This window comes from Coturnix japonica, chromosome 8, assembly GCF_001577835.2.
Source record: "Coturnix japonica isolate 7356 chromosome 8, Coturnix japonica 2.1, whole genome shotgun sequence".
In the NCBI taxonomy this organism is placed as follows: Eukaryota; Metazoa; Chordata; class Aves; order Galliformes; family Phasianidae; genus Coturnix; species Coturnix japonica.
Genome location: NC_029523.1, coordinates 12,675,634 through 12,692,591, shown reverse-complemented (window position 1 = coordinate 12,692,591; position 16,958 = coordinate 12,675,634). Strand labels below are relative to the sequence as shown.

The 16,958-nt window shown below is 43.9% G+C and overlaps 1 protein-coding gene across 11 annotated transcripts in view; it reads right to left on the bottom strand.

The window, feature by feature from the left end:
• Positions 1–16,003, bottom strand: part of ZNF644 (zinc finger protein 644) — a 42,658-nt gene extending 26,655 nt beyond the window's left edge. Inside the window, exons 1-4 of one of the 11 annotated variants that reach the window (XM_032446080.1) lie at positions 15,921–16,003; positions 14,636–14,775; positions 10,306–10,378; positions 9,266–9,361 (exon numbers count right to left, since the gene is read on the bottom strand). The gene's annotated coding sequence lies outside the window, so the exon portion shown is untranslated. Of the gene's footprint in view, positions 1–9,265; positions 9,362–10,102; positions 10,230–10,305; positions 10,379–14,635; positions 15,275–15,651; positions 15,784–15,920 lie in introns of those variants that run through there. The other 10 variants (XM_032446081.1, XM_032446082.1, XM_032446089.1 and 7 more) reach the window with 10 other exon arrangements.
• Between the last annotated feature and the right edge of the window lie 955 nt (positions 16,004–16,958).

Sequence of the window (16,958 nt, the reverse complement as noted above, 5' to 3'; positions counted from 1 at the left end):
CTGCGCACCTGGAATTCTTTCCCAGCAGATCCAAGAGAAGTAGCACCCCAGGGTTCCTGAGGGAAAGGCAAAATCACAAATGTTTTACCTCTCATTTTTCAAGTCTTAATTCTCAGTATCAAGAAAGCAGCTGTAAGGAAATTGTCTGTCCACCACCAGGTAACAAAGATAGGGCCCAAAGGGACTCAGAAGCCAGTGAGAATAGAGTACTCACCTTGAGGCCTCACCAAGGAGGGAAGTGGGCCACAGCAGTGAAAGGGCCACTGCAAGAATGCTGTGCCTCTGACCACTGATATGCTGCCAGCCTGTTCTGTAAGGGCTGAGAACGGGCAGCAAGAAGCACCCAGCACAGGCAGAGATAGACAATACCTCACAGGCACCCTAATAACACCAAAGTAAAACAGGCAGACTTCAGTGTCCAAAAGCACAAGCAGATCTCACTGATCAGTGAATATGAGCTAAGGCTGAGGCACTGTCGGGGCTGGTCACCTAAACCAGTGGAAAAAACATCAACAAAAACAGCACATCACTGCTGCTGCTTTTCAAACACCATAACAATCATATCAGTCATTATACACTATATCAATCAGCAAAGCAGGCACAGAAAACTCTCCAGTCCATACACAACGACCAAGACATGTACATGGATACTGCCCAGGCAAGCACAATCACTCAAGCATGTGTGAATTACAGAGAGACAGGCGGTTCTCAAAAAGTACCTGAGGAATAAGCTGAAAATAGACAAGCTACAAAATTGTTAGAGATGACCACACCACAGCCACTAACAAACTCTAATCTTTATGACTAGCTGGAGATCAGCTACAAAAGCTTCCTTAGTATTGCTTCTGGAAGCAGACAGCTACAGCTGCTACTTCAAAATTCAGGTTCATAAAGAACAATTAAGGTAACAGCTTTCAATCTACAAGTAGAGCAGAAAATATTTTACCTATGACTTCTGCATTGAGCTCACAGTCATTCACAGTACATAGTTTATATTAAGATCATTCACCTGAGTTCAAATCTGATTTACTTTACAAAATTTGCCCAATGTCTCCTCTGGTCATTACAATTACACCTTATTTTCAGACTAAATACACTTCTGTCCACTTTCTCTTTAAGTCAGTAGTGTCCTGTTTTCAGTAATGAAGTACCTCCTACAACAGGCCCCTTTCTGGGGAAAACCTTTGAGAAACACTACATTGCAAAGGCCGAGGATCATCAGATTGCAGAGGTGTACAAGGAAGCTTTACACTAATCCTGATAAGACTTTTGATGCACTTACCTACCACTTAGTCCTTATTTTTGACAGAAAAACTCTAACAGATCCTCAAGAATCGTACTTCCACATCCATCTGGGAGAACACCCTTAACTCTATCCAGCCAGCACCTTCTCCTGGAATAGTTGCAGTCAGGAATGTAATTGAAAAAAGAGGACCTGTGGTCCTTACCTCAATCACTTCCTGAGATTCAGGAAATGTATTTATTTGGTTGAGACTGACAGATACATCCATCAGGACACCCTTGTCCCCGCATTAAGACCTGTTACATTGACACAAGGCAGAGAGAAGGCGCAGTGAAAGGGCAGAAGTTTCCTTCTACCATTCCATGCAGCTCTAGAAGTCCTCCACAAATCCATGGAAATCTAATAGATCTGATGTAGTGATTAACAAAAAGCTTAAGGAACCCAGCAGCAACTCCTACTAGCATGGTCACACACAACTACCAAGAAGAAAACAATTTTAAAAGAAGCCTGTTACAGGGAAGACCTTCACTGATAGTAGCCTCATCTGAATCAGTCTTTACAGCTGAATACACACTGAATACGAACTTAGACTGCCTTTTTGTTAGGAATAGCCTTGTCTGTACAAAATATAGTTGCCTGCTCTCTGGTAGAAGAGATTTTGATGCTTTTTGATATAAGTTGTAACATTCTGTACCCACAAACATACAGAACTACCATTCAGTTTATGTTAACAGCCACACAGTGTATGTAAAACAATTGCTTGAACTTCAACACATTCTTCTCTAAAACCATGAAATTCATTCCCTTTGATAATCTGTAGAGGTTATCTCAACCTGTGCTATTCCAGCTTTAATCAACTGAATTACATATGCCACAATCAATTTTACCAATCGCTGTTCTTGCCATAGTTGTTGCAAAGCAATATTTGCATACAGGAACTGTACAGACACCATTATCTGAAAAATCATCCATCAGTAAAATTAAGTCAAAATCAAATGCTAAACAACCTACAAAGAATTAAGTCTTTTTACTGGAGATGCTTCTGCCTTCAAAGAGTCTTCAGTGACTGAAAGAAATAGCAAGCAAGGCACTGAAAGAGAGAAGACTGTCTCCAGCATTTTCCATCTCCTGTTAGACTTTGAGTTATATATGCAAAAACAGTTCAAAATAACCCCAGCCCTTACAGTTCTTCCTTTGTCGTATCCAGCACAGCAAAAAACACCCGCGCGGTTCCCAAAGCTGTGGTGGGGTGTTCACGTGGAACTGTTGATCTCATTTTTCTACTGAGAAGAAGTTTTGCTTTTTGACAACACCCCCATATGGGACGGTGAAGCACTTCAAGGAGAAGTATGACAGCGCAGGAGATGAACACAACTGATGATACTTCAGAGGGAAGCTGTTTCAGTCCAAACAAGCAGATTACAAGCAGATGAATGTAACATCAATTGGACTATCACAGTGGGAAAAAAGTTGTCAGAGAGAATAACCTGAGTAAAGAAAAAAAGAACTTGTGTTTTATCATCAGTCAAGTCAAATGACAAATTTAATTACTATTTCAAAAATCTCTATTACTTAAATAAGGAAAAGAAAAAAAGAGGAAAAGCTCTCAGAGGGAAAAATATTCTAGGTAGACTGGGGTTTGGACTAATGGAACAACTATCAGTTAAAAAGGCTACTTTTCATCTCTATACAGACAGAAGTAGGTGTTTAAAGATGCATACAACAGGCACACAGTCACGACAGAAAGGTATCTGCAGAGAAGCAAAGGAAAAGAACAAAAAGCAGACACATTTAAGAGCTGTCTGCTTTGAACATACATTATCCAGTAAGCAAGTATATTATAACACACAAAGCATCACAGAAGCAAACTGAAGCATCAGTTTAAAGATCTTCTGGATCTTAAGAAAGAATATTAATACATCATTGCTAAAGGTTACTTCTCACTGCAGCTTCCCCACCAGCTAAGGTTAGCTGCAATATCCTACATACTGTTGATACTCAGTCCGCCAACATTCAGCTAAATCAAGTGGCGCCCCTCACAACGATAGTTACCATAACATATACAATAAACTGCAGAGCAACAATTTCCCTTCTTTCTGTAAAACTCTGCCAGTTTAAACTACAAATCAATATACTCTCAGCATAGCAGACATCTGTAAGTTTTCTGTCACCCTTCAGCCCATTTACCTCGACCACATGAACCAGCTTTTGATTTCCTGCCATTATATACCTTGAACATAACAGCTTCTCTCAAGCAGGAAAAGCCTAAAGCAGTGTGACATCATCTCTCTGATTCACTCCACATTACTGACACTGCACATAACCTTGGCATCATCCTTGACATTGAACACTTCTCTCATCATTACACTGTCAGCAAAATCTCTGCAATACATTACCTGTACAGTAACCACCTCAGCCCTTCAGCTGTGGAGCTCCTCCAGTCTGAATTACTGCATATTCCTTTGCTATGTAATCACACAAGCTTTATATACACCCAAATACAGGGACGTGCCTTCCTACTGCATGAACGCACTCCAGAACACAGACACATGAAACCATGTCTACTGTACAGAAATCAGTCGTGAAATTTTAGTTCAAGTTTGCACACTTAGTTTCTCAGTTGGAAATAAGCAATGATAAATCCAAAGCATAAAGCACTGGCTGAAGTTCTTTTCTAAGTTAACAAGGGCCTTAACTCGAACGCATGCACTGCCTTTTTATTTTTTAAATATCAGAGGCAGCATGTTCCATTCACTCAAGAAAATACCCTGTTCCACTTCCAAGTTCATTTCTAAAGTAACAACTGTTCTCTTTTCTGCCAAGCCCCCTGAATTCCAATAAAACATAGAGGCAAAGCTGTATGTAAGAGCCACAAAGTGTTCAAGCCTTGTGTATACCAAATTGGCGCATCCTTTTCTGTGTAATAAAAAGCAACAAGCAGTACCCCAATGACTGTTCCTACATACCAAGCATTTTTCTACAGCCTTGAAAATTGCAATTCATATATCCAGCATAGGTCTGAGATGCAGTAAATGGGGCAGGACTCCACTGAAACGAGTCAGAAGGCTGCTTTGTATGGATGGAATAAGACTGTCCCAATACAAACACTACCCAAGTACACACGTGTGGGATCTGACACACTGTACAATGCATTCCACACACACTGGACTTGGATGGAGAGCAGACAGTTACCAATGTATACCCACTCCCAGCCCACCACCTGTGAGACCCAATGCATCAACCTGTTTTCACACATTCACTGCACTTCACACATCTCTTTCCTGACTGACCTCTTCCTTACACATCTTTGAAATTCTCCAATGTAACAGAGCTCTTCTCAATTAGAGAAGAATGTGCAAATTTCACTACAGAACACCTATGTCGAGAGCCCTATGAAATAAAATATAATGCAGAGATGCACAGATCACACTTAAATAAGAGCTTTCCCTATTTTTAAATCTTCAACCAGGATGTCAGTTTTGTAATTTCCTAATTTTAACTCAAAATAGTAAAGTGCTTGAAATAACAAGAGAAAACAAACAGGTTTCCAACATTATTAATGCACACTAAATTCATGAGAGTATTATGAGGGGCTCTCCAAAAGCAGAGCCTCATATTTTACTATGTCAGCACATGATGTCAGAGGCGTATATTGGAGGCACAGCAGTAGAGGCCGAACTGCCCCACCAATATCCCATTATGTGTTGCTGCCGTACAGATGGCAGCAGAGGGGCACCCTGACAGAATGGAGTCTGACATGGAAGTGCACATGAAGCAACGGGGTGTCAGTCTAAAGTTCCAGAAAAAACATTCACTACAAATTAGTCTTTCCAATAAATAGATACATATTCTAAAACAAGACATTAATGGTTATTGTCAGGCTTCCAACTGGATTTAAATCTACTCCCACTAAAGTCCTTTCTACCTAGGAGCAGCATCTCACACAACACACCTAACACCACGAAAGCAGCACATTAATAGTCAAGCCATGTTGTTACTGTAGCAACAATGATTTCGGGTAGCCATTTTCTTCTCAGCTTTAGTGCTTTTCTGACACCAACACCTCTTATTACAAACTCTGTTTAAACCCCAAGGCAGCAAATTGCTCAAGTTTTCTCTCTGGCTACACACTTGACGATATCTCACTGCAGACTATTTTCTTTAGTCACATGTACCTATCTGACAGTGTTCTCTAATACTGTACTCTGTGCAAATTGATTTACATTAATCAAGAGAGCATAACAGTGTACTTTTCAAACAACTCCATTTGAGAGACTTAACAGTTCGCATGATGCTGCAAACAAGACCAGCAGTGTAATTAATTATTTTAACCCATGGGCTGTAAGGACACGGTCTGGTATGAGGTTACTCGGGTAGCAGTGTGCTTTCTGTCCTTACAGGAGCAACCACCAAAAATCCCCTCTCAGAAGAGATTACAAAATCAAAGCAGGCACTGCAACCAAAAGCAGTTTCTTAGCAGATTCGCATCTCCCTGAATTTTCTGTTTAGAAAACCTGAGACAAAAGCAGTGTGTGCACCCACTTCCGAATCCTTCTCAACACTTTTGCAGTCTTAAAAATGACTAAACCTGAAATACCGCTCTGAGGAGTCACACCTGAGCAGTGTAAAGCTTCCATTTCACAGGAGCCTGCTTTATGAAGACAGAGGATTGCTCTTGGTGCTAGGGTCAAGTTGTGCCTTGCAAGTGTTCAAGACCAGGGTGACTGGGATCTTGAGACGTCTCAAGACCAGGGTGTCTTGAGATCTTGAGCAGGAAGGTGTCCTGCTTGTGGCAGGGAGGGTGAACTAATCTGCCTTTCAATTCAAACCATTCTGTCATTTTACAGCAGGTGCTGCAAATGCTTTTCCAAGTAAGTAGAACCCCATTCCTCATTGAGCTACTCAATGCTTTCTCTTGGTCTGGCAGCACTTCAAGCATCCAATACTGCCCATCACTTACACAAACGTCACTCTCTTCTAACTCTCACCCTTTAGATGTCTGTGGAGCCCTGCCTCCCTTCATTTGCATATACTAAGAATACTGGGATTCTCTGAGCTGTTTTGGCATGCATTTGGCCTGCTTTCCACTACCAAACTATACAGGTGCACAGCCAATAAACGGAGCCAGCGCCTACAGTCAAAAGGTCACAACATACCTGGCATGACACAGAGAAGAAAAACCATTATAGCCTGAGTGTACGGAGCCAGCGCCTACAGTCAAAAGGTTACAACATACCTGGCATGACACAGAGAAGAAAAACCATTATAGCCTGAGTGTTTGGCCACTTATTCTTCACCTCCTTAAATATTCCTTTACAGTCACAAGACAAACATCGCTACTCATATGAAATACTGACCTCATGATATAAGTGCTCCATCATATGACAGATTACAGCAACGAATTTCTCCATTTTCCTACAGAAATCCATCCTTCTGGTACGCTCAAGTGGTAAAACTTTCAGAAAAGACTAAGGCAAAAGCAAACCACATCAGTTATGCTCAGCTGTGCACAGCCAGCCTGCTGGCTGCAGTGAGGCACTTGGTCTGCTTGGGACTTAATAATAAAATACACTTCCTTGTTATTGTTCTGGTATACAGACATTTAACTTCACTTTTCCTAATGAAAATAGATTTTCCAACCAAATTTCCTACAGTAGCTCAAGGAACAAATGAGACACGAGACCACACTGTAAGCCTATTTTATAGGCTTTACATTGGGTTACAGGAGACCACAGAACTGAATTAGTAGTGGCTAAGGCTGCATACAGTCATCGTTACGAAACATCAATACATTTGGCACAAGTTACATGGATAACCATGGAAACTTTGCCAGTGGTTTTGCACACCCACAATTAAAAGAGATCTGATAATACTTCTTGCAAACAATTCATACATATTAACTAACACATCCCTGAATCACTGGAAGTTTTATAAACATACACATTTAGATTTGCAAGCTCAGCTCCACTGTTTCATATTTGTTTTCATCTAGAACACTGCAGAAACTACAAGCAAGGCTAAATGCTTAGAGAATATCTACAAATCCCTGCTTGTAGCAGGGGGTTGGAAACAGCCAGTCTTAAAGGTCCCTTCCAACCCAAACCATTCTATGAAATGTGAATTATTCTGGTTTAAACGCATCAGAGAGGAACTCTGCCTTAATATTACATACAGCACAGAGGAGCAGACTTCACCAGAGCAATTCTAACAAAAATGCTTAGAACTGGATCGCTTCCTATTCACTCAACTTTAAGCAACAAAGAAAATAAGAGCCAAGAATTAAATACACTCCAGAATTTTGTCAGAAGTGCAGAAATACACAAGGTATTACTAAGACTCCATTTGAGAAATTGCATCTTTCTCCTAGATTTGCAAAAGCAAATTCAAAGGACAACTAAAGCAGAAAATCAAGGAAATTACAGCAAAGAAGAGTGAAATCCCTCCAAAAACTAGACTTGGGAATACCCTACCCAAACCTATTCCTTGACTACATTTGCCTATCACAAAGTTGCCAGGGACTCACAAAGTTGTTTTCAGAGGAAAACAATATGATATTTGTGTCTTTTTTTTTTTTTAATGACATATATGTTGTCATAAACCACTCAGATTCATACTGAGGACAAGACTGAAGGAGAGGGGGGTTTGACTTTGGCATTCTTTGGTTTTTTTACTCAACTGGAAGCGCTGCCCTATTAAAAACAAAGTGTGAATTCTGCATTAAAGCAGTGGTAACAAAAGGTTATGCTTCATAGAGGTACTTTAATATTTATGCATTCTTTCTAAGTTGTTGATTAAGATCATACACCTTTGATTTTCACATCTGAATAACAAAAATCTCCTTCAAGATGAAGAAGAAATGCTAATGAATTAATAGTGACAGAAGTCATGAAGAAAAAGGACAACATTAAGCCTCTTCCTGCTGGAAATGGCATTCCAGATGACTTACTGTAGAAAAAAAAAAAAGAGAGAGAAAAATAAGAAAGAAAACTATTTGGAGGAATAAAAGCGAAGTTGTAGGGAGATAATTTTGAATAAAATTACCCTGGTCCCTAAAATAAATATTACTAAGCTGGCAAATTTTGTTTTAAGATTGTAGAAACCGCAATACAAAGGACCACTTCCAATTCTTCCTCTTTGGTATTTTTACATCTCCTGAAAATGGTAGGCAACAGCATGGCTTGCAATCAGCTTATTAGGTGAACCTAAAGCTAAGTTTAGTTGAAATACATAAAATACTATTTCAACTAAAGCAGTGCCCAACATCCTAAATATCAGAAAGATCATGGCACAGAAATTGAACAAAACCACTTTTCTCTAAACAGTCTAACAAGCCAAAACCAAACAATTCCCCATTAACACTCCAAATACTATTAGGAAACATTCAGCTGGAACACTGCAGTACAAACCCATCCTTCTAAAACTCTAAAGCCTTTTGCTGGATTTCTGAGAGCACAGAACTTGCACATCCTCCCAGTTTTTCTAAATGCCAATAAATAATCCTAGACACGATACTAACTTTGCATCTTGCTCTTATGTTGGAAAATAACAGCATTTAAATTGCTTGTCTCTATATGAATGTTTATAAAGATCTACGTGGATAGATAAGAGGCACACAGACACACAGCTCCTGAAATGATCATAAAAAACAACACCTTAATTTTATTTTTGTTTTTAAACAACACCTTGCTATAGTACGGCCTGCACACCTCCTCCTCTGTTCACCCACTTTAGGCCTCCAGTCGGCTCAGAAATACAAAATTAATGAAATTTTATATAACTGAACAATGAAATCAAGCCATCTCAAGACAAACAAACCTTACAGAATTATGAATCAAGAGCAGAGATGCAGAAAACAAGAGCGGTGCTACACTTCTCAATTCCCACGACCCATTTCAACATTTAAAGAACCATCTGTGTTGAAAGATCTCTTTCAAGAAGGCTGCAACCATTTTTTCTCTTGAGGATCAAGATGGGAGAGCTTTTCCTCTTTTAGACACTTCTAAAAATGAGTTATCGCTGTACCTGTGTGGTATTTTTGGAAACAGTAGGACACTTCTGTTATACAGTAACTCAAATGGTTTCTCCCAAGGAGCTCTTCTATTTTTGGCTCCCCTCCTTCTGCAGAAGAAATAAATAATGCCTGTTAACACACACTTCTACTGGTACAATAGCAAGCGGCAAAAGCACTCTCTCAATCACAGCAGAGTGGTAAAACTGGGAAAGAAGATTTTTATGGGCAAATTGCCCTCCTCTCCAAACCTTATACACACCGGGAAAGGAAAGGGACCCTCTAATCCACAGTTTCTGTCACACACACAGCAGTCAGAATCACGGTGCTAAGTCTCACCACCCAAAAAGTCTGGGAACAGAGGATGGTATCTTACAGGAACACACAGGAAAGGTCCATGAAAATCATTGCTGAAGCAGCTCATGTAAACATTTCCCATCACTATGAGTGTCACTATCATCCAGCACATTCAAGGCTTTATAAGGACACGGACACAAACGCTAGCCCAAAGTCCTTAACAAGCCAGACAAAATAGCCTTCTGAGGCTTCTCCAGAACAAAGATGTAGGAATTTCCAATATGCGACCTTTAGTGTCTTCTTTGGTTTATGTACCACACAAGCAATCACTCCACCTCAGATTCACCTGTGCAGCAGTTTGCATATGAGGCAAAGAGCACTCTTACCCACTCTGTAATTGCTCCAAGGCGTCTGAGGCTGCTGCTCACAGCTCATCTCCCAGCACCTCTCTCTATCTGTTAGTAAGTACCCGAGAAGGAGGCAATAACTGGTGTTTTGTTTGCAAGATAACAGAAAACAAAGAACTGCTTTTGCAGCACTTTCAGAGCGCTAACCTTTGGTAGAAGTTTTATGCACTGCAGTTGCTTTCACTACATGCAACAGGTTTTTGGTTTTTACAGCATTGCTCAAGACAAGACTGACTTCACTGGTGCCTACACGTACATGAAAATCTAGGAAGATCTAGAAAAAACACAAACAAAAAGGAAGTCAGCAGGAAGGCTGAGTACCCGCTGCAGAGCTGGCGCTTCCCACTCACCCACAGCACAAACACTCCGGGCTTTCCCACAGAAGATACGTTCACAACAACTACTGCACAAACCCCAGCCCTCCTGTGGGAAGAGACAAAGTTATTTACACCAGAACTTTTCGAGCAAAAACGTATAAAAATATATATGAAAATATACATCTAATAACAACTCAACTTAGAGCAAATACTCCCTCTTTCCTCCATGATAGTTATTAGAGGGGCACGGAAACCAAAGTCTTCACTGGAGACTCCTGAAGAGCAGTTACAGTTACTATGCAAATGAAATAATCATAAATACTGTAAACTCTTCTATAAACTACAAGCACTGTTTTGGTGCATGGAAACCTAGCTAAAGGATTAACATTTTATAACTTTCCTGCTGCTTTTGACTGAAAAACTATTTATTTTTAATACAAAGATAATAGTAGAGATAGTGTTTGAACCTCTGCAGCCTTGAAGCTGCTGCTTATGCCTGGGTATGAAGAAGAAGAAAGATATGAGCAGCAAACACTACAAACATTAAGGGCTTTTGTCAAAAGAGAAAGTCAAGAATTACTTCAAACTGGATAACAGTGCTGCTAGAAAAGCTGTGTAAAACAGAGGCAAACAGCAGAAATACTCAGAGGACTGACACCAGAAGCATAAAGCCAAAGATGGGGAAAAAAAAGAGAAAAAAAGGAGAAAGACAGCAACCTACCAAGCAGAATAGGCAAAACCAAAAGGTAACCAAACAAAACCAAGCCACCCCCCACAGGCCTGCTGCCTGTAGCCAGACAAGAAACAGATGCCTGCCACTTCCTACCAGCAGCACAGAGCCACTACAGCACTGCCATGCTTTACAAGCACACATCAGCAACAGTTTTCCCAAAGCAGCCCTGTGACCTCCTGCTGGATGTCTGCATTGGGAAGAAACCTCGAGTGCAATGCCCACAGCTGTCAGCCTGAAGAAACAGAACTGGAAAGGTAGATGGGACGAAGCACAGCTCACTATTCAGCAGACAGGCAGGAAGCATTCAGTTGCTACTCTGAAACGTTACAATGATCACATAGTAAAGAATTCCTGGCTCTTCAGAAGTTAACAAAGGAAAGATCAGGTAAAAGGTTGTAAATAAAGTATTTAAGGCAATACAAGACCTATACTTTGCATCTTGCTTTGCTTGTGTTCTATCACTCTGTTGGCAAATGCATTCTTACACTAAAGCACCTGGAATTCCCTCAAAATGCAATGCATCTTCAACTCCAAAGTTTGTGCAAGTACGGAATGTATCTGACTTGCAATGTTAGTCATACAAAACCATTACTACACACTGACAAGAGGCCTGCAATGCTCCCAAGCCCAGCAATCTGACCTTTGTTCTGATTTAGGCAGACTCTGTACCCTCTGGATTAAGCTTCAAGAAATACTAAATTCCTAAACAAGCCATCCTTCTTCAACTAATCAATTCCATGTAAGACTAAGCACTCAGTGTCAATCAGTGATAACACCAGCGAGAGATCTACCTTTTGCAGTAGCTGGACTTAGCCACCTCTAACAACAGCAATTCCCTACCAACAGCAATCAGCCCTGCCGGAGGAAGCGCACTCTGTAGGCCCAAGCTTGATAAGAAACAGCCAGTTAATGTTTAGCGTAACAAAAGCCGTATCACACTCACTGCTAATTCACCACCTTCTCCCCTTCAACCTCACTGGCAACTTCAGGGCGTTGCAGCAACAACTTCTCAAGCTAACAGTTGCTCGGGGCGGCTGGACACTGACAGAATCAGCACAACCAGATACTTTTACTTGCTTTTTTTTTCCCCCTTACTTTGGAATTTTTGCAAGCTTGTTCCCCTTCAGGAGATTTCTGAGTGAATACAGCAGAATTACGGGTAGACTTTACCCCAGGATTAAAGGCGCGCTGCATCGCACACAAGGTAACATGACTGATCCTGTGACCATCGCGCTCTCTCCATTTCTTTAAATGCACATTCCAAGTCTGCGCACACTCATTACATGCCCCTTCTAAACAGCCAGCTGCGACTTACAGAAACTGTGCAGAAACTGTTATTACTGTGCTGTAGACATGCACCATATTGGGGTGCATTTCGGATGATTTCAGCTGTGAGGGAAATCCCAGTGCCTATTTCACATCCTCATACAGCAGAGAGGCCTTTTCTACAATGCAGTGAACAATGCGGGCATGACAGTTACCACCCCTGCTTGTGTGAATTCTTTGCTATTAGTTGACACAAGTTTTGATTTAAGGGACACACTGCATACAGGCATAAAAGACTTTTTCTTTAATTAAGCATTAAAAGGGTGTTTTCCTGACCACAAGCTATGTGGGAATCTTTAACCTAGTTAGCCCAGTAGTATCTACATGTAGCGTATCAACCAAAATGACTGACATTCACAGTTTCCTTGGGTACCGCAAGCTCTTTTGCCAGCAGCTGCATGGAGTTTGCATCTACATCCCAAAAAAAGCAGCAAGGAAAAAGGCTCACTATCAAAAATCTGCTTCTTTTCAGAGCACTCAGGAGGAGAAATGAACATATTTTGAGAGAAGGAAGACTTGTTTTGCTTTGTTTTAACAGGAATTTCTTCACGCTCTCAAGTTGTTTGCACACAAATTCCAGCTGAAGGAATCGTGCTTTGGAGGCTCTGCCAGCCTAAATCAGTTTACAAGTCAATGTGAGTGCAGCTTTCTGCAGATATAACCTCATTTTACTAAATGTTTTCACCCATCTCTCAATACACAGTACAGAATACAAAAATGCACAGCACATAAGGAATCAGTTGTTTGGCTTTAAATAGCCAGAGCATTAGAGTGAGGCATTTGGTATTGAAATAACAGAGGGAATTAAAAGCAATAACCTCAACAGGTAGCAACTAAAAGCAGCATCATTTGAAGGTTGCAGAACTCAAAAAGCTGTTATAAAATATAAAGACATGCTGACAGCGAGCTCCTGACCAGCCAAACCAATCGGGCCGGTCTGCAACATCTCAGAGAACCTTCAGCCAAACCAGCCTCGGGGGAACTGCAAAGCAAGTGGCACAACTACACCCCATTTGGTCCAGTTTTCACTGCTGAGATCTTGTGCAAGCTGGTAATAAAGCTGGAATTGTTCAAGGTGAACAGAGATATGTAAGCATTCATATGCTTTATTATCAAGAAGATTCTTATTCTCTTTCTACTTGTTTTCTGCAGAAGTCTCTACAAATAGAAAGGTTGTGCACAAGTAGGTTGTGCAAACACATACAAGTGTAAGCACAAACCATCCCATCCAAAACTCCCCTGGAAACCCAAGTGTCCATACTGAAACTCAGCACTGTTATTTTAAAGTGGAAGGCACTGCCACTGTTGTTCAACATCCTGTTAATTCAGTTGCTGATGCTCCTGCTCCAATCAATGGCTGCTCCGATAATTAGCTTCACAAGGATGCTTCATGTCAACAGGGCTTCTTCTTCCTACGGCTCTGGTCACCTGCTGAGATTTCAAGGCCATACTGATCACTTTTAAGGCTCCCTCACAATCTTTCATAGGCATTTCCCTTGGTTTTGGCACTACTTCTGAGTGTTATTGCAGGAGAGATGCTGGATTCCACAAGATTTCAGCAAAGAAAAACCGAAGTAATACAATTCTGCCCCGATTTTGCTAAATGACATTGCCAAGGACTATCTGCAGCATAACAAAAGACAACAAAAGAAACGATTTCTGTCAACAAGAAAGGTGTTTACTGGTGAAATTAACACCCTCTTACCCTCCAAATGCTTCCCATCTAATTTACAAAGTAATAAGGAGAAACCTCTATCTGAGCTAGTGTTAGGTGTTGGGAAAAATATTTTAAAGACAATGTCTTGAAGACTCTTCCTATTTTAGTTATTCGTGCATAACCCTGCACTGCATCCCTCTGCAGTCATATTAGACAGGTCTGCATCACCAGCTTTGATGGTCAGTCAGTGTAATGGGATTGTCACACTGCACTGCTCCTCCACACACCCGACTTAAACCCCTCTCCAATAAGGAAATTGCTGTTTTCTCTCCGTGTAAGTGACGCATTAAAAGCTCCTCAGGATCTATTCTGCATTGCCTAATCAGTTCATTTGCTCTGCCCTCAAATCACCTGCTCAAATCACAAGTCAGGCAGTGAAGGATTTTATACAGAAGAACCACATTAAGTTGTCAAAACTCAGATGTACCTCCTAAACGTTAAAACGCTTCAGTTCAAGCCTTGTTTCTTAATTTGAATGAAAAAAATAATTTGCAACTTTTATTTAAAAAATGCATTTCATAAGCTTCTCAGTAAAAGGTACCATTCCTTGATGGAAGTGCAGAGATCCTTATCTCTGGAACACAAACCTCTCCAAGCATTTGTCCGTGTGTAAATTCATTAAGCCACACAGCACGAAATGGCTTCTTCCTAAAATCTGGTGCGTGTTCATTCCCCACGAGTCTCAAAGCGAAGTTCCATGACACAACCTTCATAATGAAATTACGTGCTAGGAGGGAGGGAAGGCAAAAAATCAGAACGTGACTGTAGGTGAGATCTCACTTAAAGGGCCAGAGTTCTACAGCACTGATGGCAGCCTGCTTGGATGGACAGTTTGTTTTTCATTACCACCATGACTTGTCAGTTTATAACGACCATATTACCCCAACGCAAGTACTTCACGTAGACTAAAGGTTGTACACAGAAACACGACGACAGAAAACTTTGCCGATTTTGTACGATACACGATGCTAAGCTGTGTGATGCTCACCGCTACAGCCTGATGGAACACAAACTTTGCTCACAAGCCGCCCCCACCCCGCGGCTGGGTGCTCGCTAACTTCGGCCTCGCAGCGATGTGGCACCGCGCCGATGTCAGCCGCCAACGGGCCGGGACCGGCACAACCCCGCATCCTACGGTGACCGAGCCGGGAACGAAGGGAGCGGGCGCAGCGCGTCACCGGGCCGGACGGAGCGCGGCGGGGCAGCGAGCGTTTAACGCGGACGTTGCATGCCGCTCCACGGCCCGCAGGAGAACCCGGGCCGACCCTGGCCACCCGCGAGCCGCGGCCTCCCCCCGCCCGGCGTTACCCGCTCCCCGGCCCCGCCGCTCCGCGCCCGGCAATGGCGGCGGCCCGCTGCCCCCGCCCCGCGCTCACTGGCTGTGCCGCTTCATGTGACCGCGCGTTGCCCTCCTCGCTCGGCCCTTTGTGTCCGGCCCGACCGGGGCACCGGGAGGCCGCTCTCCGGACCGGGAACGGGCCGGGTGCCGCCGGCGAGGCCGGGAGGAGGAGGCGAGGCGTTGGTGGGGGGGGTACGAGTGGGAGTTCCGCGGCCGCCCTCTGTCTCCCGGCCGCTCCGCCGCCGCCCCGTGCCCGGCACTTACCGCCGCGAGGGCAGCAGCGGCCGAACCGCGGAGCCGCAGCAGGTCGGAGGCGGCCGCCATGTTCGCGATGCGGCAGGATGGAGGCGACGGCCAACCGCCAACCGCCAATAGGGCGGCCGGCCCGGCCCGCAGCGCCCGCCTCAGCCCCGGCCCCGACCCGCTGCCCAGCCCCGGCCCCGACCCCCCCCGCCCGTTGTTCCCGGCCGAGCCCCGCGGAGCGGAGCGGAGCGATGGGGGGTGTGAAAAAATAAAGCATAACGGGAACTCACGGGCTGGCCGGGCTGTGCGTCACGGCGGGGTTACGTCCTGCGCGCCGCGTCATGACGTCAGCGCGTAATTCCCCCCCACCCCCATAGTGCACACGGAGCCCCGCGGCCCGTGCAGCGCAGCGCGCATGCGCGGCCCAGTCCTCATTCCTCCTCCTCCTCTCCCGCCCCGCCCCGTCCCGTCCCGTATTGCGCTGCGGAGTCGCCGCCTCGCCGCCTCTATAGCCGGGCCGTTATGGCCGTTATGGGCCGTGTCGACCCCGGCAGCGCCGTGAGCCAAGTGGGAAATGCCTCGTGTGGGCTGAGACGCTTCTCACGGCTCCTCAAAAGGCCAAACGCCGATCGCGGCCGCCTCCCGCCCCAGCGCGGCCTCCCCTCACCTGAGGCGGGTCCCGGTGTGAGGGGCAGCGGGACGGCGGAGCGCTGCTGCTCAGCGGGGTCTGCCACGGAAACGGGAAAACTAGGTCAGCTGAACGAGCCGCAATAAAGAGGCAGGGCTGACACTAACAGCGGCTGGGAAACGGTGTGACGGGGCAGGAAACAGCACAAACAGCACACAAACAGCACAAACACTGCACAAACAGCAGAAACACAGCACAAACAGCACAAACACAGCACAAACAGCACAAACACTGCACAAACAGCACAGCAGCAACGGGAGAGCAGAGAACGGAGGTGGCAGCTCTGCCTTGTGCAACACCTCTGATGGGGCACTAAGAAACCAGCGTGCACTGCCAGCCGTAAAGATTGATGGCTGTGATGGCAAGCGCCAGTGCAAAAGGGCAAGGATTCAAGTGAGACAAATTGGGGCTGCTTTGATATATAGGATTTCCTTCAGGTTTGTTAGGCCCTAAGGATTTCACGCTAGAGTGAGAAGGTGATAAGGCGACTTGGGAGGCGTGAGCAGTTGTCACAGAGCTCATGAGGACAACTGGGGCTTCAGAAGTGGGGAAAAGGGAACACATAGCATGTGCAATTCCAAGGGGGGTGTAGGAAGAGCCAGGAACCATCAAGCACTTCAGCATCCCTTCCCTGAAAAGC